The sequence below is a fragment of the Pristiophorus japonicus genome, unplaced genomic scaffold (assembly GCF_044704955.1).
Source record: "Pristiophorus japonicus isolate sPriJap1 unplaced genomic scaffold, sPriJap1.hap1 HAP1_SCAFFOLD_99, whole genome shotgun sequence".
Taxonomy (NCBI): Eukaryota; Metazoa; Chordata; class Chondrichthyes; family Pristiophoridae; genus Pristiophorus; species Pristiophorus japonicus.
In genome coordinates, this window is record NW_027254919.1 from 2,164,247 (window position 1) to 2,190,188 (window position 25,942).

The 25,942-nt window shown below is 40.8% G+C and overlaps 19 non-coding genes across 19 annotated transcripts; all 19 read right to left on the bottom strand.

The window, feature by feature from the left end:
* Positions 1–253: 253 nt before the first annotated feature.
* Positions 254–325, bottom strand: trnaq-uug (transfer RNA glutamine (anticodon UUG)). Its single transcript has one exon. It is a non-coding gene; the product is annotated as a tRNA-Gln (tRNA).
* A 2,521-nt stretch (positions 326–2,846) lies between these two features.
* trnaq-cug (transfer RNA glutamine (anticodon CUG)) lies at positions 2,847–2,918 on the bottom strand. Its single transcript has one exon. It is a non-coding gene; the product is annotated as a tRNA-Gln (tRNA).
* Positions 2,919–3,500: 582 nt separating this feature from the next.
* On the bottom strand, positions 3,501–3,572 carry trnaq-uug (transfer RNA glutamine (anticodon UUG)). The gene has a single exon. It is a non-coding gene; the product is annotated as a tRNA-Gln (tRNA).
* Positions 3,573–4,156: 584 nt separating this feature from the next.
* trnaq-uug (transfer RNA glutamine (anticodon UUG)) lies at positions 4,157–4,228 on the bottom strand. The gene has a single exon. It is a non-coding gene; the product is annotated as a tRNA-Gln (tRNA).
* A 2,512-nt stretch (positions 4,229–6,740) lies between these two features.
* Positions 6,741–6,812, bottom strand: trnaq-uug (transfer RNA glutamine (anticodon UUG)). Its single transcript has one exon. It is a non-coding gene; the product is annotated as a tRNA-Gln (tRNA).
* Positions 6,813–7,387: 575 nt separating this feature from the next.
* trnaq-uug (transfer RNA glutamine (anticodon UUG)) lies at positions 7,388–7,459 on the bottom strand. Its single transcript has one exon. It is a non-coding gene; the product is annotated as a tRNA-Gln (tRNA).
* Positions 7,460–9,971: 2,512 nt separating this feature from the next.
* trnaq-uug (transfer RNA glutamine (anticodon UUG)) lies at positions 9,972–10,043 on the bottom strand. Its single transcript has one exon. It is a non-coding gene; the product is annotated as a tRNA-Gln (tRNA).
* Positions 10,044–11,264: 1,221 nt separating this feature from the next.
* trnaq-cug (transfer RNA glutamine (anticodon CUG)) lies at positions 11,265–11,336 on the bottom strand. The gene has a single exon. It is a non-coding gene; the product is annotated as a tRNA-Gln (tRNA).
* A 582-nt stretch (positions 11,337–11,918) lies between these two features.
* On the bottom strand, positions 11,919–11,990 carry trnaq-uug (transfer RNA glutamine (anticodon UUG)). Its single transcript has one exon. It is a non-coding gene; the product is annotated as a tRNA-Gln (tRNA).
* A 584-nt stretch (positions 11,991–12,574) lies between these two features.
* On the bottom strand, positions 12,575–12,646 carry trnaq-uug (transfer RNA glutamine (anticodon UUG)). Its single transcript has one exon. It is a non-coding gene; the product is annotated as a tRNA-Gln (tRNA).
* Positions 12,647–15,158: 2,512 nt separating this feature from the next.
* trnaq-uug (transfer RNA glutamine (anticodon UUG)) lies at positions 15,159–15,230 on the bottom strand. Its single transcript has one exon. It is a non-coding gene; the product is annotated as a tRNA-Gln (tRNA).
* Positions 15,231–16,451: 1,221 nt separating this feature from the next.
* trnaq-cug (transfer RNA glutamine (anticodon CUG)) lies at positions 16,452–16,523 on the bottom strand. Its single transcript has one exon. It is a non-coding gene; the product is annotated as a tRNA-Gln (tRNA).
* A 582-nt stretch (positions 16,524–17,105) lies between these two features.
* Positions 17,106–17,177, bottom strand: trnaq-uug (transfer RNA glutamine (anticodon UUG)). The gene has a single exon. It is a non-coding gene; the product is annotated as a tRNA-Gln (tRNA).
* A 1,221-nt stretch (positions 17,178–18,398) lies between these two features.
* trnaq-cug (transfer RNA glutamine (anticodon CUG)) lies at positions 18,399–18,470 on the bottom strand. Its single transcript has one exon. It is a non-coding gene; the product is annotated as a tRNA-Gln (tRNA).
* A 582-nt stretch (positions 18,471–19,052) lies between these two features.
* Positions 19,053–19,124, bottom strand: trnaq-uug (transfer RNA glutamine (anticodon UUG)). The gene has a single exon. It is a non-coding gene; the product is annotated as a tRNA-Gln (tRNA).
* Positions 19,125–19,708: 584 nt separating this feature from the next.
* trnaq-uug (transfer RNA glutamine (anticodon UUG)) lies at positions 19,709–19,780 on the bottom strand. Its single transcript has one exon. It is a non-coding gene; the product is annotated as a tRNA-Gln (tRNA).
* Positions 19,781–22,292: 2,512 nt separating this feature from the next.
* On the bottom strand, positions 22,293–22,364 carry trnaq-uug (transfer RNA glutamine (anticodon UUG)). The gene has a single exon. It is a non-coding gene; the product is annotated as a tRNA-Gln (tRNA).
* A 575-nt stretch (positions 22,365–22,939) lies between these two features.
* Positions 22,940–23,011, bottom strand: trnaq-uug (transfer RNA glutamine (anticodon UUG)). Its single transcript has one exon. It is a non-coding gene; the product is annotated as a tRNA-Gln (tRNA).
* A 2,512-nt stretch (positions 23,012–25,523) lies between these two features.
* trnaq-uug (transfer RNA glutamine (anticodon UUG)) lies at positions 25,524–25,595 on the bottom strand. The gene has a single exon. It is a non-coding gene; the product is annotated as a tRNA-Gln (tRNA).
* Between the last annotated feature and the right edge of the window lie 347 nt (positions 25,596–25,942).

Consider the following 25,942-nt stretch of genomic DNA (forward strand, 5'->3'; position numbering starts at 1 on the left):
GGCGTTGCTTTTATTCCTCTTGCGAAGTGCATATTGCACAGATAATCTCAGCACACATTGTGCAGGCAAAGGTAGCATGAAACAGCAAACTAATTTCTACTCTGCTGATTGGAACAGGTAACTGCCGGTTGAACACACGATTTGTAAACTCGACTTGCAGATCAAGCATCAATGACAAAGTCAACAAAACTGCCAAATAGCAGCCTTCTACATGCTTGTTCCAAATTTTCAGCAGTTGGGACAACAAACATTCAGGTTCCACCGAGATTTGAACTCGGATTGCTGGATTCAAAGTCCAGAGTGCTCACCATTACACCATGGAACCAACTACGCCAAAACATTTGAAAGCTTTCTCAAAATCTGCCAAATCAATTCCAACATTACACTTTGGATTGTCCTTTTTGCATTCACAGCATCAATTTCACCTCTTTACGGTCTGTTAATTATCAATGCAGAGCAATTCACACAGATGCCGTTGAGGCAATGGATTCTCATAATATCTGTTTCTGTTTCACACTGTTCAGCACAGATTGTACTTCAGTCTTGGCAGGTAAAATGTGCGTTGGCATTGCAATGCATTCATGCAAAATGCTTGGCATGAAAAGAAAATGCAACGTTTTGTTGAGTGCAAACCATGTACTGCATGCATTTCAAAAGGCGTTGCATTTATTCATCCTGAGGAATGCATATTGCACAGATAATCTCAGCACACATTATGCAGCATGAAACAGCAAACTAATTTTTCCTCTGCTGATTGGAACAGGGAACTGCCGGTTGAACACACGATTTGAAAACTCGACTTGCAGATCAAGCATCAATGTCAAAGGCAACAAAACTGCAAACCTGCAGTTTTTTACTTGTTTGACCTGAATTTCCAGCAGCTGGGACAACAAACATTCAGGCTCCCCTGAGATTTGAACGAGGATTGCTAGAGTTTAGAGTCCAGAGTGATCACCATTTCACCATGGAATCAACTACGGTCGTCCATTTGAAACATTCCTCAAAATGTACAAAATCAACTCCAACATTACACTTTGGATTGATATTTTTGCATTCACAGCGTCAGTTTCACCTATTTACGGTCTGTTAATTATCGATGCAGAGCAATTCACACAGATGCCATTGAGGCAATGGCTTCTCAAATAGCTGTTTCTGTTTCACACTGTTCATCACAGCTTGTACTTCAGTCTTGCCAGGTAAATGTGTGTTAGCATTGCAATGCATTCATGCAAAATGCTTGGCATGAAAAGAAAATGCAACTTTTTGTTGAGTGCAATCCATGCTCTGCGTGCATTTCAAAAGGCGTTGCTTTTATTCCTCTTGCGAAGTGCATATTGCACAGATAATCTCAGCACACATTGTGCAGGCAAAGGTAGCATGAAACAGCAAACTAATTTCTACTCTGCTGATTGGAACAGGTAACTGCCGGTTGAACACACGATTTGTAAACTCGACTTGCAGATCAAGCATCAATGACAAAGTCAACAAAACTGCCAAATAGCAGCCTTCTACATGCTTGTTCCAAATTTTCAGCAGTTGGCACAACAAACATTCAGGTTCCACCGAGATTTGAACTCGGATTGCTGGATTCAAAGTCCGAGTGCTCACCATTACACCATGGAACCAACTATGCCAAAACATTTGAAAGCTTTCTCAAAATCTGCCAAATCAATTCCAACATTACACTTTGGATTGTCCTTTTTGCATTCACAGCATCAATTTCACCTCTTTACGGTCTGTTAATTATCAATGCAGAGCAATTCACACAGATGCCGTTGAGGCAATGGATTCTCATAATATCTGTTTCTGTTTCACACTGTTCAGCACAGATTGTACTTCAGTCTTGGCAGGTAAAACGTGCGTTGGCATTGCAATGCATTCATGCAAAATGCTTGGCATGAAAAGAAAATGCAACGTTTTGTTGAGTGCAAACCATGTACTGCATGCATTTCAAAAGGCGTTGCATTTATTCATCCTGAGGAATGCATATTGCACAGATAATCTCAGCACACATTATGCAGCATGAAACAGCAAACTAATTTTTCCTCTGCTGATTGGAACAGGGAACTGCCGGTTGAACACACGATTTGAAAACTCGACTTGCAGATCAAGCATCAATGTCAAAGGCAACAAAACTGCAAACCTGCAGTTTTTTACTTGTTTGACCTGAATTTCCAGCAGCTGGGACAACAAACATTCAGGCTCCCTTGAGATTTGAACGAGGATTGCTAGAGTTTAGAGTCCAGAGTGATCACCATTTCACCATGGAATCAACTGCGGTCGTCCATTTGAAACATTCCTCAAAATGTACAAAATCAACTCCAACATTACACTTTGGATTGAAATTTTTGCATTCACAGCGTCAGTTTCACCTATTTACGGTCTGTTAATTATCGATGCAGAGCAATTCACACAGATGCCGTTGAGGCTATGGGTTCTCAAATAGCTGTTTCTGTTTCAAACTGTTCAGCACAGATTGTACTTCAGTCTTGCCAGGTAAAACGTGTGTTAGCATTGCAATGCATTCATGCAAAATGCTTGGCATGAAAAGAAAATGCAACGTTTTGTTGAGTGCAATCCATGCATTTCAAAAGGCATTGCGTTTATTCATGCTGCGGAGTGCATATTGCACAGATAATCTCAGCACACATTGTGCAGGCAAAGGCAGCATTAAACAGCAAACTAATTTCTACTCTGCTGATTGGAACAGGTAACTGCCGGTTGAACACACGATTTGAAAACTCGACTTGCAGATCAAGCATCAATGACAAAGGCAATAAAACTGCCAAATAGCAGCCTTCTCCATGCTTGGTCCAAATTTTCAGCAGCTGGGACAACAAACATTCAGGTTCCACCGAGATTTGAACTCGGATCGCTGGATTCAGAGTCCAGAGTGCTCACCATTACACCATGGAACCAACTATGCCAAAACATTTGAAAGCTTTCTCAAAATCTGCCAAATCAATTCCAACATTACACTTTGGATTGTCCTTTTTGCATTCACAGCGTCAGTTTCACCTCTTTACGCTCTGTTAATTATCGATGCAGAGCAATTCACACAGATGCCATTGAGGCAATGGCTTCTCAAATAGCTGTTTCTGTTTCACACTGTTCATCACAGCTTGTACTTCAGTCTTGCCAGGTAAATGTGTGTTAGCATTGCAATGCATTCATGCAAAATGCTTGGCATGAAAAGAAAATGCAACTTTTTGTTGAGTGCAATCCATGCTCTGCGTGCATTTCAAAAGGCGTTGCTTTTATTCCTCTTGCGAAGTGCATATTGCACAGATAATCTCAGCACACATTGTGCAGGCAAAGGTAGCATGAAACAGCAAACTAATTTCTACTCTGCTGATTGGAACAGGTAACTGCCGGTTGAACACACGATTTGTAAACTCGACTTGCAGATCAAGCATCAATGACAAAGTCAACAAAACTGCCAAATAGCAGCCTTCTACATGCTTGTTCCAAATTTTCAGCAGTTGGGACAACAAACATTCAGGTTCCACCGAGATTTGAACTCGGATTGCTAGATTCAAAGTCCAGAGTGCTCACCATTACACCATGGAACCAACTATGCAAAAACATTTGAAAGCTTTCTCAAAATCTGCCAAATCAATTCCAACATTACACTTTGGATTGTCCTTTTTGCATTCACAGCATCAGTTTCACCTCTTTACGGTCTGTTAATTATCAATGCAGAGCAATTCACACAGATGCCGTTGAGGCAATGGATTCTCATAATAGCTGTTTCTGTTTCAAACTGTTCAGCACAGATTGTACTTCAGTCTTGCCAGGTAAAACGTGTGTTAGCATTGCAATGCATTCATGCAAAATGCTTGGCATGAAAAGAAAATGCAACTTTTTGTTGAGTGCAATCCATGCTCTGCGTGCATTTCAAAAGGCGTTGCTTTTATTCCTCTTGCGAAGTGCATATTGCACAGATAATCTCAGCACACATTGTGCAGGCAAAGGTAGCATGAAACAGCAAACTAATTTCTACTCTGCTGATTGGAACAGGCAACTGCCGGTTGAACACACGATTTGTAAACTCGACTTGCAGATCAAGCATCAATGACAAAGTCAACAAAACTGCCAAATAGCAGCCTTCTACATGCTTGTTCCAAATTTTCAGCAGTTGGGACAACAAACATTCAGGTTCCACCGAGATTTGAACTCAGATTGCTGGATTCAAAGTCCAGAGTGCTCACCATTACACCATGGAACCAACTATGCGAAAACATTTGAAAGCTTTCTCAAAATCTGCCAAATCAATTCCAACATTACACTTTGGATTGTCCTTTTTGCATTCACAGCATCAATTTCACCTCTTTACGGTCTGTTAATTATCAATGCAGAGCAATTCACACAGATGCCGTTGAGGCAATGGATTCTCATAATATCTGTTTCTGTTTCACACTGTTCAGCACAGATTGTACTTCAGTCTTGGCAGGTAAAATGTGCGTTGGCATTGCAATGCATTCATGCAAAATGCTTGGCATGAAAAGAAAATGCAACGTTTTGTTGAGTGCAAACCATGTACTGCATGCATTTCAAAAGGCGTTGCATTTATTCATCCTGAGGAATGCATATTGCACAGATAATCTCAGCACACATTATGCAGCATGAAACAGCAAACTAATTTTTCCTCTGCTGATTGGAACAGGGAACTGCCGGTTGAACACACGATTTGAAAACTCGACTTGCAGATCAAGCATCAATGTCAAAGGCAACAAAACTGCAAACCTGCAGTTTTTTACTTGTTTGACCTGAATTTCCAGCAGCTGGGACAACAAACATTCAGGCTCCCCTGAGATTTGAACGAGGATTGCTAGAGTTTAGAGTCCAGAGTGATCACCATTTCACCATGGAATCAACTACGGTCGTCCATTTGAAACATTCCTCAAAATGTACAAAATCAACTCCAACATTACACTTTGGATTGATATTTTTGCATTCACAGCGTCAGTTTCACCTATTTACGGTCTGTTAATTATCGATGCAGAGCAATTCACACAGATGCCGTTGAGGCTATGGGTTCTCAAATAGCTGTTTCTGTTTCAAACTGTTCAGCACAGATTGTACTTCAGTCTTGCCAGGTAAAACGTGTGTTAGCATTGTAATGCATTCATGCAAAATGCTTGGCATGAAAAGAAAATGCAACGTTTTGTTGAGTGCAATCCATGCATTTCAAAAGGCATTGCGTTTATTCCTCTTGCGAAGTGCATATTGCACAGATAATCTCAGCACACATTGTGCAGGCAAAGGTAGCATGAAACAGCAAACTAATTTCTACTCTCCTGATTGGAACAGGTAACTGCCGGTTGAACACACGATTTGAAAACTCGACTTGCAGATCAAGCATCAATGACAAAGTCAACAAAACTGCCAAATAGCAGCCTTCTACATGCTTGTTCCAAATTTTCAGCAGTTGGGACAACAAACATTCAGGTTCCACCGAGATTTGAACTCCAATCGCTGGTTTTAGAGTCCACAGTGCTCACCATTACACCATGGAACCAACTATGCCAAAACATTTGAAAGCTTTCTCAAAATCTGCCAAATCAATTCCAACATTACACTTTGGATTGTCCTTTTTGCATTCACAGCGTCAGTTTCACCGATTTACGCTCTGTTAATTATCGATGCAGAGCAATTCACACAGATGCCGTTGAGGCAATGGCTTCTCAAATAGTTGTTTCTGTTTCACACTGTTCATCACAGCTTGTACTTCAGTCTTGCCAGGTAAATGTGCGTTGGCATTGCAATGCATTCATGCAAAATGCTTGGCATGAAAAGAAAATGCAACGTTTTGTTGAGTGCAAACCATGTACTGCATGCATTTCAAAAGGCGTTGCATTTATTCATCCTGAGGAATGCATATTGCACAGATAATCTCAGCACACATTATGCAGCATGAAACAGCAAACTAATTTTTCCTCTGCTGATTGGAACAGGGAACTGCCGGTTGAACACACGATTTGAAAACTCGACTTGCAGATCAAGCATCAATGTCAAAGGCAACAAAACTGCAAACCTGCAGTTTTTTACTTGTTTGACCTGAATTTCCAGCAGCTGGGACAACAAACATTCAGGCTCCCCTGAGATTTGAACGAGGATTGCTAGAGTTTAGAGTCCAGAGTGATCACCATTTCACCATGGAATCAACTACGGTCGTCCATTTGAAACATTCCTCAAAATGTACAAAATCAACTCCAACATTACACTTTGGATTGATATTTTTGCATTCACAGCGTCAGTTTCACCTATTTACGGTCTGTTAATTATCGATGCAGAGCAATTCACACAGATGCCGTTGAGGCTATGGGTTCTCAAATAGCTGTTTCTGTTTCAAACTGTTCAGCACAGATTGTACTTCAGTCTTGCCAGGTAAAACGTGTGTTAGCATTGCAATGCATTCATGCAAAATGCTTGGCATGAAAAGAAAATGCAACGTTTTGTTGAGTGCAATCCATGCATTTCAAAAGGCATTGCGTTTATTCCTCTTGCGAAGTGCATATTGCACAGATAATCTCAGCACACATTGTGCAGGCAAAGGTAGCATGAAACAGCAAACTAATTTCTACTCTGCTGATTGGAACAGGTAACTGCCGGTTGAACACACGATTTGAAAACTCGACTTGCAGATCAAGCATCAATGACAAAGTCAACAAAACTGCCAAATAGCAGCCTTCTACATGCTTGTTCCAAATTTTCAGCAGCTGGGACAACAAACATTCAGGTTCCACCGAGATTTGAACTCGGATCGCTGGATTCAAAGTCCAGGGTGCTCACCATTACACCATGGAACCAACTATGCCAAAACATTTGAAATCTTTCTCAAAATCTGCCAAATCAATTCCAACATTACACTTTGGATTGTCCTTTTTGCATTCACAGCATCAATTTCACCTCTTTACGGTCTGTTAATTATCAATGCAGAGCAATTCACACAGATGCCGTTGAGGCAATGGATTCTCATAATATCTGTTTCTGTTTCACACTGTTCAGCACAGATTGTACTTCAGTCTTGGCAGGTAAAACGTGCGTTGGCATTGCAATGCATTCATGCAAAATGCTTGGCATGAAAAGAAAATGCAACGTTTTGTTGAGTGCAATCCATGCATTTCAAAAGGCATTGCGTTTATTCATGCTGCGGAGTGCATATTGCACAGATAATCTCAGCACACATTGTGCAGGCAAAGGCAGCATTAAACAGCAAACTAATTTCTACTCTGCTGATTGGAACAGGTAACTGCCGGTTGAACACACGATTTGAAAACTCGACTTGCAGATCAAGCATCAATGACAAAGTCAACAAAACTGCCAAATAGCAGCCTTCTACATGCTTATTCCAAATTTTCAGCAGCTGGGACAACAAACATTCAGGTTCCACCGAGATTTGAACTCGGATTGCTGGATTCAAAGTCCAGAGTGCTCACCATTACACCATGGAACCAACTATGCGAAAACATTTGAAAGCTTTCTCAAAATCTGCCAAATCAATTCCAACATTACACTTTGGATTGTCCTTTTTGCATTCACAGCATCAATTTCACCTCTTTACGGTCTGTTAATTATCAATGCAGAGCAATTCACACAGATGCCGTTGAGGCAATGGATTCTCATAATATCTGTTTCTGTTTCACACTGTTCAGCACAGATTGTACTTCAGTCTTGGCAGGTAAAATGTGCGTTGGCATTGCAATGCATTCATGCAAAATGCTTGGCATGAAAAGAAAATGCAACGTTTTGTTGAGTGCAAACCATGTACTGCATGCATTTCAAAAGGCATTGCATTTATTCATCCTGAGGAATGCATATTGCACAGATAATCTCAGCACACATTATGCAGCATGAAACAGCAAACTAATTTTTCCTCTGCTGATTGGAACAGGGAACTGCCGGTTGAACACACGATTTGAAAACTCGACTTGCAGATCAAGCATCAATGTCAAAGGCAACAAAACTGCAAACCTGCAGTTTTTTACTTGTTTGACCTGAATTTCCAGCAGCTGGGACAACAAACATTCAGGCTCCCCTGAGATTTGAACGAGGATTGCTAGAGTTTAGAGTCCAGAGTGATCACCATTTCACCATGGAATCAACTACGGTCGTCCATTTGAAACATTCCTCAAAATGTACAAAATCAACTCCAACATTACACTTTGGATTGATATTTTTGCATTCACAGCGTCAGTTTCACCTATTTACGGTCTGTTAATTATCGATGCAGAGCAATTCACACAGATGCCGTTGAGGCTATGGGTTCTCAAATAGCTGTTTCTGTTTCAAACTGTTCAGCACAGATTGTACTTCAGTCTTGCCAGGTAAAACGTGTGTTAGCATTGCAATGCATTCATGCAAAATGCTTGGCATGAAAAGAAAATGCAACGTTTTGTTGAGTGCAATCCATGCATTTCAAAAGGCATTGCGTTTATTCCTCTTGCGAAGTGCATATTGCACAGATAATCTCAGCACACATTGTGCAGGCAAAGGTAGCATGAAACAGCAAACTAATTTCTACTCTCCTGATTGGAACAGGTAACTGCCGGTTGAACACACGATTTGAAAACTCGACTTGCAGATCAAGCATCAATGACAAAGTCAACAAAACTGCCAAATAGCAGCCTTCTACATGCTTGTTCCAAATTTTCAGCAGTTGGGACAACAAACATTCAGGTTCCACCGAGATTTGAACTCCAATCGCTGGTTTTAGAGTCCACAGTGCTCACCATTACACCATGGAACCAACTATGCCAAAACATTTGAAAGCTTTCTCAAAATCTGCCAAATCAATTCCAACATTACACTTTGGATTGTCCTTTTTGCATTCACAGCGTCAGTTTCACCGATTTACGCTCTGTTAATTATCGATGCAGAGCAATTCACACAGATGCCGTTGAGGCAATGGCTTCTCAAATAGCTGTTTCTGTTTCACACTGTTCATCACAGCTTGTACTTCAGTCTTGCCAGGTAAATGTGCGTTGGCATTGCAATGCATTCATGCAAAATGCTTGGCATGAAAAGAAAATGCAACGTTTTGTTGAGTGCAAACCATGTACTGCATGCATTTCAAAAGGCGTTGCATTTATTCATCCTGAGGAATGCATATTGCACAGATAATCTCAGCACACATTATGCAGCATGAAACAGCAAACTAATTTTTCCTCTGCTGATTGGAACAGGGAACTGCCGGTTGAACACACGATTTGAAAACTCGACTTGCAGATCAAGCATCAATGTCAAAGGCAACAAAACTGCAAACCTGCAGTTTTTTACTTGTTTGACCTGAATTTCCAGCAGCTGGGACAACAAACATTCAGGCTCCCCTGAGATTTGAACGAGGATTGCTAGAGTTTAGAGTCCAGAGTGATCACCATTTCACCATGGAATCAACTACGGTCGTCCATTTGAAACATTCCTCAAAATGAACAAAATCAACTCCAACATTACACTTTGGATTGATATTTTTGCATTCACAGCGTCAGTTTCACCTATTTACGGTCTGTTAATTATCGATGCAGAGCAATTCACACAGATGCCGTTGAGGCTATGGGTTCTCAAATAGCTGTTTCTGTTTCAAACTGTTCAGCACAGATTGTACTTCAGTCTTGCCAGGTAAAACGTGTGTTAGCATTGCAATGCATTCATGCAAAATGCTTGGCATGAAAAGAAAATGCAACGTTTTGTTGAGTGCAATCCATGCATTTCAAAAGGCATTGCGTTTATTCCTCTTGCGAAGTGCATATTGCACAGATAATCTCAGCACACATTGTGCAGGCAAAGGTAGCATGAAACAGCAAACTAATTTCTACTCTGCTGATTGGAACAGGTAACTGCCGGTTGAACACACGATTTGAAAACTCGACTTGCAGATCAAGCATCAATGACAAAGTCAACAAAACTGCCAAATAGCAGCCTTCTACATGCTTGTTCCAAATTTTCAGCAGCTGGGACAACAAACATTCAGGTTCCACCGAGATTTGAACTCGGATCGCTGGATTCAAAGTCCAGGGTGCTCACCATTACACCATGGAACCAACTATGCCAAAACATTTGAAATCTTTCTCAAAATCTGCCAAATCAATTCCAACATTACACTTTGGATTGTCCTTTTTGCATTCACAGCATCAATTTCACCTCTTTACGGTCTGTTAATTATCAATGCAGAGCAATTCACACAGATGCCGTTGAGGCAATGGATTCTCATAATATCTGTTTCTGTTTCACACTGTTCAGCACAGATTGTACTTCAGTCTTGGCAGGTAAAACGTGCGTTGGCATTGCAATGCATTCATGCAAAATGCTTGGCATGAAAAGAAAATGCAACGTTTTGTTGAGTGCAAACCATGTACTGCATGCATTTCAAAAGGCGTTGCATTTATTCATCCTGAGGAATGCATATTGCACAGATAATCTCAGCACACATTATGCAGCATGAAACAGCAAACTAATTTTTCCTCTGCTGATTGGAACAGGGAACTGCCGGTTGAACACACGATTTGAAAACTCGACTTGCAGATCAAGCATCAATGTCAAAGGCAACAAAACTGCAAACCTGCAGTTTTTTACTTGTTTGACCTGAATTTCCAGCAGCTGGGACAACAAACATTCAGGCTCCCTTGAGATTTGAACGAGGATTGCTAGAGTTTAGAGTCCAGAGTGATCACCATTTCACCATGGAATCAACTGCGGTCGTCCATTTGAAACATTCCTCAAAATGTACAAAATCAACTCCAACATTACACTTTGGATTGAAATTTTTGCATTCACAGCGTCAGTTTCACCTATTTACGGTCTGTTAATTATCGATGCAGAGCAATTCACACAGATGCCGTTGAGGCTATGGGTTCTCAAATAGCTGTTTCTGTTTCAAACTGTTCAGCACAGATTGTACTTCAGTCTTGCCAGGTAAAACGTGTGTTAGCATTGCAATGCATTCATGCAAAATGCTTGGCATGAAAAGAAAATGCAACGTTTTGTTGAGTGCAATCCATGCATTTCAAAAGGCATTGCGTTTATTCATGCTGCGGAGTGCATATTGCACAGATAATCTCAGCACACATTGTGCAGGCAAAGGCAGCATTAAACAGCAAACTAATTTCTACTCTGCTGATTGGAACAGGTAACTGCCGGTTGAACACACGATTTGAAAACTCGACTTGCAGATCAAGCATCAATGACAAAGGCAATAAAACTGCCAAATAGCAGCCTTCTCCATGCTTGGTCCAAATTTTCAGCAGCTGGGACAACAAACATTCAGGTTCCACCGAGATTTGAACTCGGATCGCTGGATTCAGAGTCCAGAGTGCTCACCATTACACCATGGAACCAACTATGCCAAAACATTTGAAAGCTTTCTCAAAATCTGCCAAATCAATTCCAACATTACACTTTGGATTGTCCTTTTTGCATTCACAGCGTCAGTTTCACCTCTTTACGCTCTGTTAATTATCGATGCAGAGCAATTCACACAGATGCCATTGAGGCAATGGCTTCTCAAATAGCTGTTTCTGTTTCACACTGTTCATCACAGCTTGTACTTCAGTCTTGCCAGGTAAATGTGTGTTAGCATTGCAATGCATTCATGCAAAATGCTTGGCATGAAAAGAAAATGCAACTTTTTGTTGAGTGCAATCCATGCTCTGCGTGCATTTCAAAAGGCGTTGCTTTTATTCCTCTTGCGAAGTGCATATTGCACAGATAATCTCAGCACACATTGTGCAGGCAAAGGTAGCATGAAACAGCAAACTAATTTCTACTCTGCTGATTGGAACAGGTAACTGCCGGTTGAACACACGATTTGTAAACTCGACTTGCAGATCAAGCATCAATGACAAAGTCAACAAAACTGCCAAATAGCAGCCTTCTACATGCTTGTTCCAAATTTTCAGCAGTTGGGACAACAAACATTCAGGTTCCACCGAGATTTGAACTCGGATTGCTGGATTCAAAGTCCAGAGTGCTCACCATTACACCATGGAACCAACTATGCAAAAACATTTGAAAGCTTTCTCAAAATCTGCCAAATCAATTCCAACATTACACTTTGGATTGTCCTTTTTGCATTCACAGCATCAGTTTCACCTCTTTACGGTCTGTTAATTATCAATGCAGAGCAATTCACACAGATGCCGTTGAGGCAATGGATTCTCATAATAGCTGTTTCTGTTTCAAACTGTTCAGCACAGATTGTACTTCAGTCTTGCCAGGTAAAACGTGTGTTAGCATTGCAATGCATTCATGCAAAATGCTTGGCATGAAAAGAAAATGCAACTTTTTGTTGAGTGCAATCCATGCTCTGCGTGCATTTCAAAAGGCGTTGCTTTTATTCCTCTTGCGAAGTGCATATTGCACAGATAATCTCAGCACACATTGTGCAGGCAAAGGTAGCATGAAACAGCAAACTAATTTCTACTCTGCTGATTGGAACAGGCAACTGCCGGTTGAACACACGATTTGTAAACTCGACTTGCAGATCAAGCATCAATGACAAAGTCAACAAAACTGCCAAATAGCAGCCTTCTACATGCTTGTTCCAAATTTTCAGCAGTTGGGACAACAAACATTCAGGTTCCACCGAGATTTGAACTCAGATTGCTGGATTCAAAGTCCAGAGTGCTCACCATTACACCATGGAACCAACTATGCGAAAACATTTGAAAGCTTTCTCAAAATCTGCCAAATCAATTCCAACATTACACTTTGGATTGTCCTTTTTGCATTCACAGCATCAATTTCACCTCTTTACGGTCTGTTAATTATCAATGCAGAGCAATTCACACAGATGCCGTTGAGGCAATGGATTCTCATAATATCTGTTTCTGTTTCACACTGTTCAGCACAGATTGTACTTCAGTCTTGGCAGGTAAAATGTGCGTTGGCATTGCAATGCATTCATGCAAAATGCTTGGCATGAAAAGAAAATGCAACGTTTTGTTGAGTGCAAACCATGTACTGCATGCATTTCAAAAGGCGTTGCATTTATTCATCCTGAGGAATGCATATTGCACAGATAATCTCAGCACACATTATGCAGCATGAAACAGCAAACTAATTTTTCCTCTGCTGATTGGAACAGGGAACTGCCGGTTGAACACACGATTTGAAAACTCGACTTGCAGATCAAGCATCAATGTCAAAGGCAACAAAACTGCAAACCTGCAGTTTTTTACTTGTTTGACCTGAATTTCCAGCAGCTGGGACAACAAACATTCAGGCTCCCCTGAGATTTGAACGAGGATTGCTAGAGTTTAGAGTCCAGAGTGATCACCATTTCACCATGGAATCAACTACGGTCGTCCATTTGAAACATTCCTCAAAATGTACAAAATCAACTCCAACATTACACTTTGGATTGATATTTTTGCATTCACAGCGTCAGTTTCACCTATTTACGGTCTGTTAATTATCGATGCAGAGCAATTCACACAGATGCCGTTGAGGCTATGGGTTCTCAAATAGCTGTTTCTGTTTCAAACTGTTCAGCACAGATTGTACTTCAGTCTTGCCAGGTAAAACGTGTGTTAGCATTGTAATGCATTCATGCAAAATGCTTGGCATGAAAAGAAAATGCAACGTTTTGTTGAGTGCAATCCATGCATTTCAAAAGGCATTGCGTTTATTCCTCTTGCGAAGTGCATATTGCACAGATAATCTCAGCACACATTGTGCAGGCAAAGGTAGCATGAAACAGCAAACTAATTTCTACTCTCCTGATTGGAACAGGTAACTGCCGGTTGAACACACGATTTGAAAACTCGACTTGCAGATCAAGCATCAATGACAAAGTCAACAAAACTGCCAAATAGCAGCCTTCTACATGCTTGTTCCAAATTTTCAGCAGTTGGGACAACAAACATTCAGGTTCCACCGAGATTTGAACTCCAATCGCTGGTTTTAGAGTCCACAGTGCTCACCATTACACCATGGAACCAACTATGCCAAAACATTTGAAAGCTTTCTCAAAATCTGCCAAATCAATTCCAACATTACACTTTGGATTGTCCTTTTTGCATTCACAGCGTCAGTTTCACCGATTTACGCTCTGTTAATTATCGATGCAGAGCAATTCACACAGATGCCGTTGAGGCAATGGCTTCTCAAATAGTTGTTTCTGTTTCACACTGTTCATCACAGCTTGTACTTCAGTCTTGCCAGGTAAATGTGCGTTGGCATTGCAATGCATTCATGCAAAATGCTTGGCATGAAAAGAAAATGCAACGTTTTGTTGAGTGCAAACCATGTACTGCATGCATTTCAAAAGGCGTTGCATTTATTCATCCTGAGGAATGCATATTGCACAGATAATCTCAGCACACATTATGCAGCATGAAACAGCAAACTAATTTTTCCTCTGCTGATTGGAACAGGGAACTGCCGGTTGAACACACGATTTGAAAACTCGACTTGCAGATCAAGCATCAATGTCAAAGGCAACAAAACTGCAAACCTGCAGTTTTTTACTTGTTTGACCTGAATTTCCAGCAGCTGGGACAACAAACATTCAGGCTCCCCTGAGATTTGAACGAGGATTGCTAGAGTTTAGAGTCCAGAGTGCTCACCATTTCACCATGGAATCAACTACGGTCGTCCATTTGAAACATTCCTCAAAATGTACAAAATCAACTCCAACATTACACTTTGGATTGATATTTTTGCATTCACAGCGTCAGTTTCACCTATTTACGGTCTGTTAATTATCGATGCAGAGCAATTCACACAGATGCCGTTGAGGCTATGGGTTCTCAAATAGCTGTTTCTGTTTCAAACTGTTCAGCACAGATTGTACTTCAGTCTTGCCAGGTAAAACGTGTGTTAGCATTGCAATGCATTCATGCAAAATGCTTGGCATGAAAAGAAAATGCAACGTTTTGTTGAGTGCAATCCATGCATTTCAAAAGGCATTGCGTTTATTCCTCTTGCGAAGTGCATATTGCACAGATAATCTCAGCACACATTGTGCAGGCAAAGGTAGCATGAAACAGCAAACTAATTTCTACTCTGCTGATTGGAACAGGTAACTGCCGGTTGAACACACGATTTGAAAACTCGACTTGCAGATCAAGCATCAATGACAAAGTCAACAAAACTGCCAAATAGCAGCCTTCTACATGCTTGTTCCAAATTTTCAGCAGCTGGGACAACAAACATTCAGGTTCCACCGAGATTTGAACTCGGATCGCTGGATTCAAAGTCCAGGGTGCTCACCATTACACCATGGAACCAACTATGCCAAAACATTTGAAAGCTTTCTCAAAATCTGCCAAATCAATTCCAACATTACACTTTGGATTGTCCTTTTTGCATTCACAGCATCAATTTCACCTCTTTACGGTCTGTTAATTATCAATGCAGAGCAATTCACACAGATGCCGTTGAGGCAATGGATTCTCATAATATCTGTTTCTGTTTCACACTGTTCAGCACAGATTGTACTTCAGTCTTGGCAGGTAAAACGTGCGTTGGCATTGCAATGCATTCATGCAAAATGCTTGGCATGAAAAGAAAATGCAACGTTTTGTTGAGTGCAAACCATGTACTGCATGCATTTCAAAAGGCGTTGCATTTATTCATCCTGAGGAATGCATATTGCACAGATAATCTCAGCACACATTATGCAGCATGAAACAGCAAACTAATTTTTCCTCTGCTGATTGGAACAGGGAACTGCCGGTTGAACACACGATTTGAAAACTCGACTTGCAGATCAAGCATCAATGTCAAAGGCAACAAAACTGCAAACCTGCAGTTTTTTACTTGTTTGACCTGAATTTCCAGCAGCTGGGACAACAAACATTCAGGCTCCCTTGAGATTTGAACGAGGATTGCTAGAGTTTAGAGTCCAGAGTGATCACCATTTCACCATGGAATCAACTGCGGTCGTCCATTTGAAACATTCCTCAAAATGTACAAAATCAACTCCAACATTACACTTTGGATTGAAATTTTTGCATTCACAGCGTCAGTTTCACCTATTTACGGTCTGTTAATTATCGATGCAGAGCAATTCACACAGATGCCGTTGAGGCTATGGGTTCTCAAATAGCTGTTTCTGTTTCAAACTGTTCAGCACAGATTGTACTTCAGTCTTGCCAGGTAAAACGTGTGTTAGCATTGCAATGCATTCATGCAAAATGCTTGGCATGAAAAGAAAATGCAACGTTTTGTTGAGTGCAATCCATGCATTTCAAAAGGCATTGCGTTTATTCATGCTGCGGAGTGCATATTGCACAGATAATCTCAGCACACATTGTGCAGGCAAAGGCAGCATTAAACAGCAAACTAATTTCTACTCTGCTGATTGGAACAGGTAACTGCCGGTTGAACACACGATTTGAAAACTCGACTTGCAGATCAAGCATCAATGACAAAGGCAATAAAACTGCCAAATAGCAGCCTTCTCCATGCTTGGTCCAAATTTTCAGCAGCTGGGACAACAAACATTCAGGTTCCACCGAGATTTGAACTCGGATCGCTGGATTCAGAGTCCAGAGTGCTCACCATTACACCATGGAACCAACTATGCCAAAACATTTGAAAGCTTTCTCAAAATCTGCCAAATCAATTCCAACATTACACTTTGGATTGTCCTTTTTGCATTCACAGCGTCAGTTTCACCTCTTTACGCTCTGTTAATTATCGATGCAGAGCAATTCACACAGATGCCATTGAGGCAATGGCTTCTCAAATAGCTGTTTCTGTTTCACACTGTTCATCACAGCTTGTACTTCAGTCTTGCCAGGTAAATGTGTGTTAGCATTGCAATGCATTCATGCAAAATGCTTGGCATGAAAAGAAAATGCAACTTTTTGTTGAGTGCAATCCATGCTCTGCGTGCATTTCAAAAGGCGTTGCTTTTATTCCTCTTGCGAAGTGCATATTGCACAGATAATCTCAGCACACATTGTGCAGGCAAAGGTAGCATGAAACAGCAAACTAATTTCTACTCTGCTGATTGGAACAGGTAACTGCCGGTTGAACACACGATTTGTAAACTCGACTTGCAGATCAAGCATCAATGACAAAGTCAACAAAACTGCCAAATAGCAGCCTTCTACATGCTTGTTCCAAATTTTCAGCAGTTGGGACAACAAACATTCAGGTTCCACCGAGATTTGAACTCGGATTGCTGGATTCAAAGTCCAGAGTGCTCACCATTACACCATGGAACCAACTATGCAAAAACATTTGAAAGCTTTCTCAAAATCTGCCAAATCAATTCCAACATTACACTTTGGATTGTCCTTTTTGCATTCACAGCATCAGTTTCACCTCTTTACGGTCTGTTAATTATCAATGCAGAGCAATTCACACAGATGCCGTTGAGGCAATGGATTCTCATAATAGCTGTTTCTGTTTCAAACTGTTCAGCACAGATTGTACTTCAGTCTTGCCAGGTAAAACGTGTGTTAGCATTGCAATGCATTCATGCAAAATGCTTGGCATGAAAAGAAAATGCAACGTTTTGTTGAGTGCAAACCATGTACTGCATGCATTTCAAAAGGCGTTGCATTTATTCATCCTGAGGAATGCATATTGCACAGATAATCTCAGCACACATTATGCAGCATGAAACAGCAAACTAATTTTTCCTCTGCTGATTGGAACAGGGAACTGCCGGTTGAACACACGATTTGAAAACTCGACTTGCAGATCAAGCATCAATGTCAAAGGCAACAAAACTGCAAACCTGCAGTTTTTTACTTGTTTGACCTGAATTTCCAGCAGCTGGGACAACAAACATTCAGGCTCCCTTGAGATTTGAACGAGGATTGCTAGAGTTTAGAGTCCAGAGTGATCACCATTTCACCATGGAATCAACTGCGGTCGTCCATTTGAAACATTCCTCAAAATGTACAAAATCAACTCCAACATTACACTTTGGATTGAAATTTTTGCATTCACAGCGTCAGTTTCACCTATTTACGGTCTGTTAATTATCGATGCAGAGCAATTCACACAGATGCCGTTGAGGCTATGGGTTCTCAAATAGCTGTTTCTGTTTCAAACTGTTCAGCACAGATTGTACTTCAGTCTTGCCAGGTAAAACGTGTGTTAGCATTGCAATGCATTCATGCAAAATGCTTGGCATGAAAAGAAAATGCAACGTTTTGTTGAGTGCAATCCATGCATTTCAAAAGGCATTGCGTTTATTCATGCTGCGGAGTGCATATTGCACAGATAATCTCAGCACACATTGTGCAGGCAAAGGCAGCATTAAACAGCAAACTAATTTCTACTCTGCTGATTGGAACAGGTAACTGCCGGTTGAACACACGATTTGAAAACTCGACTTGCAGATCAAGCATCAATGACAAAGGCAATAAAACTGCCAAATAGCAGCCTTCTCCATGCTTGGTCCAAATTTTCAGCAGCTGGGACAACAAACATTCAGGTTCCACCGAGATTTGAACTCGGATCGCTGGATTCAGAGTCCAGAGTGCTCACCATTACACCATGGAACCAACTATGCCAAAACATTTGAAAGCTTTCTCAAAATCTGCCAAATCAATTCCAACATTACACTTTGGATTGTCCTTTTTGCATTCACAGCGTCAGTTTCACCTCTTTACGCTCTGTTAATTATCGATGCAGAGCAATTCACACAGATGCCATTGAGGCAATGGCTTCTCAAATAGCTGTTTCTGTTTCACACTGTTCATCACAGCTTGTACTTCAGTCTTGCCAGGTAAATGTGTGTTAGCATTGCAATGCATTCATGCAAAATGCTTGGCATGAAAAGAAAATGCAACTTTTTGTTGAGTGCAATCCATGCTCTGCGTGCATTTCAAAAGGCGTTGCTTTTATTCCTCTTGCGAAGTGCATATTGCACAGATAATCTCAGCACACATTGTGCAGGCAAAGGTAGCATGAAACAGCAAACTAATTTCTACTCTGCTGATTGGAACAGGTAACTGCCGGTTGAACACACGATTTGTAAACTCGACTTGCAGATCAAGCATCAATGACAAAGTCAACAAAACTGCCAAATAGCAGCCTTCTACATGCTTGTTCCAAATTTTCAGCAGTTGGGACAACAAACATTCAGGTTCCACCAAGATTTGAACTCGGATTGCTGGATTCAAAGTCCAGAGTGCTCACCATTACACCATGGAACCAACTATGCAAAAACATTTGAAAGCTTTCTCAAAATCTGCCAAATCAATTCCAACATTACACTTTGGATTGTCCTTTTTGCATTCACAGCATCAGTTTCACCTCTTTACGGTCTGTTAATTATCAATGCAGAGCAATTCACACAGATGCCGTTGAGGCAATGGATTCTCATAATAGCTGTTTCTGTTTCAAACTGTTCAGCACAGATTGTACTTCAGTCTTGCCAGGTAAAACGTGTGTTAGCATTGCAATGCATTCATGCAAAATGCTTGGCATGAAAAGAAAATGCAACTTTTTGTTGAGTGCAATCCATGCTCTGCGTGCATTTCAAAAGGCGTTGCTTTTATTCCTCTTGCGAAGTGCATATTGCACAGATAATCTCAGCACACATTGTGCAGGCAAAGGTAGCATGAAACAGCAAACTAATTTCTACTCTGCTGATTGGAACAGGCAACTGCCGGTTGAACACACGATTTGTAAACTCGACTTGCAGATCAAGCATCAATGACAAAGTCAACAAAACTGCCAAATAGCAGCCTTCTACATGCTTGTTCCAAATTTTCAGCAGTTGGGACAACAAACATTCAGGTTCCACCGAGATTTGAACTCAGATTGCTGGATTCAAAGTCCAGAGTGCTCACCATTACACCATGGAACCAACTATGCGAAAACATTTGAAAGCTTTCTCAAAATCTGCCAAATCAATTCCAACATTACACTTTGGATTGTCCTTTTTGCATTCACAGCATCAATTTCACCTCTTTACGGTCTGTTAATTATCAATGCAGAGCAATTCACACAGATGCCGTTGAGGCAATGGATTCTCATAATATCTGTTTCTGTTTCACACTGTTCAGCACAGATTGTACTTCAGTCTTGGCAGGTAAAATGTGCGTTGGCATTGCAATGCATTCATGCAAAATGCTTGGCATGAAAAGAAAATGCAACGTTTTGTTGAGTGCAAACCATGTACTGCATGCATTTCAAAAGGCGTTGCATTTATTCATCCTGAGGAATGCATATTGCACAGATAATCTCAGCACACATTATGCAGCATGAAACAGCAAACTAATTTTTCCTCTGCTGATTGGAACAGGGAACTGCCGGTTGAACACACGATTTGAAAACTCGACTTGCAGATCAAGCATCAATGTCAAAGGCAACAAAACTGCAAACCTGCAGTTTTTTACTTGTTTGACCTGAATTTCCAGCAGCTGGGACAACAAACATTCAGGCTCCCCTGAGATTTGAACGAGGATTGCTAGAGTTTAGAGTCCAGAGTGATCACCATTTCACCATGGAATCAACTACGGTCGTCCATTTGAAACATTCCTCAAAATGTACAAAATCAACTCCAACATTACACTTTGGATTGATATTTTTGCATTCACAGCGTCAGTTTCACCTATTTACGGTCTGTTAATTATCGATGCAGAGCAATTCACACAGATGCCGTTGAGGCTATGGGTTCTCAAATAGCTGTTTCTGTTTCAAACTGTTCAGCACAGATTGTACTTCAGTCTTGCCAGGTAAAACGTGTGTTAGCATTGTAATGCATTCATGCAAAATGCTTGGCATGAAAAGAAAATGCAACGTTTTGTTGAGTGCAATCCATGCATTTCAAAAGGCATTGCGTTTATTCCTCTTGCGAAGTGCATATTGCACAGATAATCTCAGCACACATTGTGCAGGCAAAGGTAGCATGAAACAGCAAACTAATTTCTACTCTCCTGATTGGAACAGGTAACTGCCGGTTGAACACACGATTTGAAAACTCGACTTGCAGATCAAGCATCAATGACAAAGTCAACAAAACTGCCAAATAGCAGCCTTCTACATGCTTGTTCCAAATTTTCAGCAGTTGGGACAACAAACATTCAGGTTCCACCGAGATTTGAACTCCAATCGCTGGTTTTAGAGTCCACAGTGCTCACCATTACACCATGGAACCAACTATGCCAAAACATTTGAAAGCTTTCTCAAAATCTGCCAAATCAATTCCAACATTACACTTTGGATTGTCCTTTTTGCATTCACAGCGTCAGTTTCACCGATTTACGCTCTGTTAATTATCGATGCAGAGCAATTCACACAGATGCCGTTGAGGCAATGGCTTCTCAAATAGTTGTTTCTGTTTCACACTGTTCATCACAGCTTGTACTTCAGTCTTGCCAGGTAAATGTGCGTTGGCATTGCAATGCATTCATGCAAAATGCTTGGCATGAAAAGAAAATGCAACGTTTTGTTGAGTGCAAACCATGTACTGCATGCATTTCAAAAGGCGTTGCATTTATTCATCCTGAGGAATGCATATTGCACAGATAATCTCAGCACACATTATGCAGCATGAAACAGCAAACTAATTTTTCCTCTGCTGATTGGAACAGGGAACTGCCGGTTGAACACACGATTTGAAAACTCGACTTGCAGATCAAGCATCAATGTCAAAGGCAACAAAACTGCAAACCTGCAGTTTTTTACTTGTTTGACCTGAATTTCCAGCAGCTGGGACAACAAACATTCAGGCTCCCCTGAGATTTGAACGAGGATTGCTAGAGTTTAGAGTCCAGAGTGCTCACCATTTCACCATGGAATCAACTACGGTCGTCCATTTGAAACATTCCTCAAAATGTACAAAATCAACTCCAACATTACACTTTGGATTGATATTTTTGCATTCACAGCGTCAGTTTCACCTATTTACGGTCTGTTAATTATCGATGCAGAGCAATTCACACAGATGCCGTTGAGGCTATGGGTTCTCAAATAGCTGTTTCTGTTTCAAACTGTTCAGCACAGATTGTACTTCAGTCTTGCCAGGTAAAACGTGTGTTAGCATTGCAATGCATTCATGCAAAATGCTTGGCATGAAAAGAAAATGCAACGTTTTGTTGAGTGCAATCCATGCATTTCAAAAGGCATTGCGTTTATTCCTCTTGCGAAGTGCATATTGCACAGATAATCTCAGCACACATTGTGCAGGCAAAGGTAGCATGAAACAGCAAACTAATTTCTACTCTGCTGATTGGAACAGGTAACTGCCGGTTGAACACACGATTTGAAAACTCGACTTGCAGATCAAGCATCAATGACAAAGTCAACAAAACTGCCAAATAGCAGCCTTCTACATGCTTGTTCCAAATTTTCAGCAGCTGGGACAACAAACATTCAGGTTCCACCGAGATTTGAACTCGGATCGCTGGATTCAAAGTCCAGGGTGCTCACCATTACACCATGGAACCAACTATGCCAAAACATTTGAAATCTTTCTCAAAATCTGCCAAATCAATTCCAACATTACACTTTGGATTGTCCTTTTTGCATTCACAGCATCAATTTCACCTCTTTACGGTCTGTTAATTATCAATGCAGAGCAATTCACACAGATGCCGTTGAGGCAATGGATTCTCATAATATCTGTTTCTGTTTCACACTGTTCAGCACAGATTGTACTTCAGTCTTGGCAGGTAAAACGTGCGTTGGCATTGCAATGCATTCATGCAAAATGCTTGGCATGAAAAGAAAATGCAACGTTTTGTTGAGTGCAATCCATGCATTTCAAAAGGCATTGCGTTTATTCATGCTGCGGAGTGCATATTGCACAGATAATCTCAGCACACATTGTGCAGGCAAAGGCAGCATTAAACAGCAAACTAATTTCTACTCTGCTGATTGGAACAGGTAACTGCCGGTTGAACACACGATTTGAAAACTCGACTTGCAGATCAAGCATCAATGACAAAGTCAACAAAACTGCCAAATAGCAGCCTTCTACATGCTTATTCCAAATTTTCAGCAGCTGGGACAACAAACATTCAGGTTCCACCGAGATTTGAACTCGGATTGCTGGATTCAAAGTCCAGAGTGCTCACCATTACACCATGGAACCAACTATGCGAAAACATTTGAAAGCTTTCTCAAAATCTGCCAAATCAATTCCAACATTACACTTTGGATTGTCCTTTTTGCATTCACAGCATCAATTTCACCTCTTTACGGTCTGTTAATTATCAATGCAGAGCAATTCACACAGATGCCGTTGAGGCAATGGATTCTCATAATATCTGTTTCTGTTTCACACTGTTCAGCACAGATTGTACTTCAGTCTTGGCAGGTAAAATGTGCGTTGGCATTGCAATGCATTCATGCAAAATGCTTGGCATGAAAAGAAAATGCAACGTTTTGTTGAGTGCAAACCATGTACTGCATGCATTTCAAAAGGCATTGCATTTATTCATCCTGAGGAATGCATATTGCACAGATAATCTCAGCACACATTATGCAGCATGAAACAGCAAACTAATTTTTCCTCTGCTGATTGGAACAGGGAACTGCCGGTTGAACACACGATTTGAAAACTCGACTTGCAGATCAAGCATCAATGTCAAAGGCAACAAAACTGCAAACCTGCAGTTTTTTACTTGTTTGACCTGAATTTCCAGCAGCTGGGACAACAAACATTCAGGCTCCCCTGAGATTTGAACGAGGATTGCTAGAGTTTAGAGTCCAGAGTGATCACCATTTCACCATGGAATCAACTACGGTCGTCCATTTGAAACATTCCTCAAAATGTACAAAATCAACTCCAACATTACACTTTGGATTGATATTTTTGCATTCACAGCGTCAGTTTCACCTATTTACGGTCTGTTAATTATCGATGCAGAGCAATTCACACAGATGCCGTTGAGGCTATGGGTTCTCAAATAGCTGTTTCTGTTTCAAACTGTTCAGCACAGATTGTACTTCAGTCTTGCCAGGTAAAACGTGTGTTAGCATTGCAATGCATTCATGCAAAATGCTTGGCATGAAAAGAAAATGCAACGTTTTGTTGAGTGCAATCCATGCATTTCAAAAGGCATTGCGTTTATTCCTCTTGCGAAGTGCATATTGCACAGATAATCTCAGCACACATTGTGCAGGCAAAGGTAGCATGAAACAGCAAACTAATTTCTACTCTCCTGATTGGAACAGGTAACTGCCGGTTGAACACACGATTTGAAAACTCGACTTGCAGATCAAGCATCAATGACAAAGTCAACAAAACTGCCAAATAGCAGCCTTCTACATGCTTGTTCCAAATTTTCAGCAGTTGGGACAACAAACATTCAGGTTCCACCGAGATTTGAACTCCAATCGCTGGTTTTAGAGTCCACAGTGCTCACCATTACACCATGGAACCAACTATGCCAAAACATTTGAAAGCTTTCTCAAAATCTGCCAAATCAATTCCAACATTACACTTTGGATTGTCCTTTTTGCATTCACAGCGTCAGTTTCACCGATTTACGCTCTGTTAATTATCGATGCAGAGCAATTCACACAGATGCCGTTGAGGCAATGGCTTCTCAAATAGCTGTTTCTGTTTCACACTGTTCATCACAGCTTGTACTTCAGTCTTGCCAGGTAAATGTGCGTTGGCATTGCAATGCATTCATGCAAAATGCTTGGCATGAAAAGAAAATGCAACGTTTTGTTGAGTGCAAACCATGTACTGCATGCATTTCAAAAGGCGTTGCATTTATTCATCCTGAGGAATGCATATTGCACAGATAATCTCAGCACACATTATGCAGCATGAAACAGCAAACTAATTTTTCCTCTGCTGATTGGAACAGGGAACTGCCGGTTGAACACACGATTTGAAAACTCGACTTGCAGATCAAGCATCAATGTCAAAGGCAACAAAACTGCAAACCTGCAGTTTTTTACTTGTTTGACCTGAATTTCCAGCAGCTGGGAGAACAAACATTCAGGCTCCCCTGAGATTTGAACGAGGATTGCTAGAGTTTAGAGTCCAGAGTGATCACCATTTCACCATGGAATCAACTACGGTCGTCCATTTGAAACATTCCTCAAAATGTACAAAATCAACTCCAACATTACACTTTGGATTGATATTTTTGCATTCACAGCGTCAGTTTCACCTATTTACGGTCTGTTAATTATCGATGCAGAGCAATTCACACAGATGCCGTTGAGGCTATGGGTTCTCAAATAGCTGTTTCTGTTTCAAACTGTTCAGCACAGATTGTACTTCAGTCTTGCCAGGTAAAACGTGTGTTAGCATTGCAATGCATTCATGCAAAATGCTTGGCATGAAAAGAAAATGCAACGTTTTGTTGAGTGCAATCCATGCATTTCAAAAGGCATTGCGTTTATTCCTCTTGCGAAGTGCATATTGCACAGATAATCTCAGCACACATTGTGCAGGCAAAGGTAGCATGAAACAGCAAACTAATTTCTACTCTGCTGATTGGAACAGGTAACTGCCGGTTGAACACACGATTTGAAAACTCGACTTGCAGATCAAGCATCAATGACAAAGTCAACAAAACTGCCAAAAAGCAGCCTTCTACATGCTTGTTCCAAATTTTCAGCAGCTGGGACAACAAACATTCAGGTTCCACCGAGATTTGAACTCGGATCGCTGGATTCAAAGTCCAGGGTGCTCACCATTACACCATGGAACCAACTATGCCAAAACATTTGAAATCTTTCTCAAAATCTGCCAAATCAATTCCAACATTACACTTTGGATTGTCCTTTTTGCATTCACAGCATCAATTTCACCTCTTTACGGTCTGTTAATTATCAATGCAGAGCAATTCACACAGATGCCGTTGAGGCAATGGATTCTCATAATATCTGTTTCTGTTTCACACTGTTCAGCACAGATTGTACTTCAGTCTTGGCAGGTAAAACGTGCGTTGGCATTGCAATGCATTCATGCAAAATGCTTGGCATGAAAAGAAAATGCAACGTTTTGTTGAGTGCAATCCATGCATTTCAAAAGGCATTGCGTTTATTCATGCTGCGG